This window comes from Vigna unguiculata, chromosome 8 (genome assembly GCF_004118075.2).
Source record: "Vigna unguiculata cultivar IT97K-499-35 chromosome 8, ASM411807v1, whole genome shotgun sequence".
NCBI lineage: Eukaryota > Viridiplantae > Streptophyta > Magnoliopsida > Fabales > Fabaceae > Vigna > Vigna unguiculata.
In genome coordinates, this window is record NC_040286.1 from 7,586,410 (window position 1) to 7,588,656 (window position 2,247).

Here is a 2,247-nt window from a genome sequence, read left to right on the forward strand (position 1 = left end):
GTTTATTGATGTGAGCAGATGTGAAAACCACTAGTGGTCACCGGGGTGATGGAAACTCCGCAGCGTAGCTAATCTTGGGTTGGATCCCCTTACTCTAAGTACTCTTTTAAGGCATTGTGGCCTATGTACTATCTTGCTCTATGAGCAAGCGTTTTGGATAACTGTCAAACTTTCATTCAAGTTTTGTTCATGGCATCGTGGTATGCCTCATTTCCTATTCGAGTATATTTTGGATGACTGTAATAGTTGACATAGATATACTTTGTAAGATCCAAGAAATTTAAATAATTAAATAAATAATTATTTAATAAATGCGGGTAGTAGGAGCCTTTATGACATTTAATGTGGAGTGTTATGATGTGCAAAAATATTAGCTTAAATGGTTAAGAGTACTTAATTGTGTGAGAGGACTTGGGTTAAAGTCCTATGTATGCCAATTGTATGTTATTTTAATATGTGTATTATTTTAAGGCTATGTTTGAACATGATTGGTAATAATGTAATCCTAAAATTTTAGGAATTATCACGAAACATAAATTGGTTGAATTGGTTGTTGCTTTGTGATTGAATGGTTTTGGGTTCAAACCCAGCTAAGAATAAATTAAACTTTCTTTTTGCCAAATTTTCTTTTGGCATGAATATGAAAGGGCAGAAAAACCCTAGCTGCAAGAAGGGCAGCCTAGTGTGCTAGAAAGGCAGCCACTAATGGTCTTTGAATGGCCATTAACACCCAATTCAAATCCATTTTCGTTTTCATATCATTAACAAGCATTAAGGCTTAGTTAATAGTCTAATTAAGGTGGTTTTTGGAGAAGAAAGAGAGAAAAAGTGAGCAAGCACAGGGCAAACGAAATTGGCTAAGAGAACGAGAGTTCTGAAAGTGATTTGGAGAGAATTAAACCAGAACATCAAGTGCATTAGAGAGGAGATAAAGGTTGGACTAGTGGTGGCACAAGAGAAGGCTTAATTCCTTCAAATTGAAAAATAATTGTCTAGGTTAAGGTAGTTCCTTTTCGTGTATGCATATGTTGTGATTATTTTCGTATTGAATGTGTAACTATGATGCCTCTACTTAATCACAATCCTTTTAATTTCGTGTTTCTGGAAAATTGTTAGAAATCGTCTGGCAGCTTTGAATGTACCGTCAGGCGATGCATGAGTGTTAACCCAATTCTGGGTTTTTGAAATGAATCGCCTGACGGAAAGGGTGAGCCCGCCAGGCGACTTAAGCGTGAATGTGTTTTGTATGTGTTTTTGAGTTCTGTGATAGATTGGGTTCTCTAGAACTGTTCATGTGTACGATGGGAATTCATGAAAAGTATGAAATTATGAATGCCTATGTGTGTGGATGAATCTTGGGGATTGATGAGAGACATTCAATTACGTTAACCTTGATAGGATTTGGGATTAGTATTTGGTTTCTTAAGTGTAATCATGAATCAATCACGTTTTGGTTGGATTAGTGTGACGTTATTAGTTGAGAACGCATCAGAAATTGGAATAACTGTGAATTGTTGGTTCGTGGGTGAATTATTGGATTTTGCAGGTAAATTATTGGTTTTCTCAGGTGCAAAAAAACCTGGGTTTTTTCCAGGTACTGATGTGCCGTCTAGCGGCCAATAATGAGGAATGAATAACAGTAGTGAAACCACACTGTTTTAGGGTTAATTTGATGGGTGGGGAATGAGGTTTTTAGAGTTGAATTGGAGTGGGATCGTAATTATAGTATTGGAATGAAAAGGACGTGAGAGTTAATGGTGACAAAGTCAATGAATGGTGTGTTAATGATGAGGAAAAATGAGTTTTCACGTAGAATAGGGATTGTCTTTGTAAGACCCATGGAAATTAATTAATTAAATAATTAATTAATTAATAAATGCGGGAGAATGAGACTTTTATGACATTAAATGTTAACTGGTATTATGTGGAAAAGTACTAGCTTAAATGGTTGGATGGTTGTGTATTGAATTGGCGTTGGTATGGTCATGGTTCAAACCTTGATGGACATAAAGTAGACTTTATTTTTGCTAATTTTAGCTTAGAGTGAATGTGAAAAGGTAGAGGGAACCCTAGCAGAAGGGGCAACCAAAAGGGTCTGAAAAACCACTATGTAATTATCATTGAATAGGCATTAAACTCACAATTAAGCCCATTTTCGTTCAGCTTTTAAACCCATCATCAAGACACCTATAAAAGGCCAATTTTAGGTAGGAAGAAAGGTTTCTGCAGTTGTTGTTTGTTGGCTTT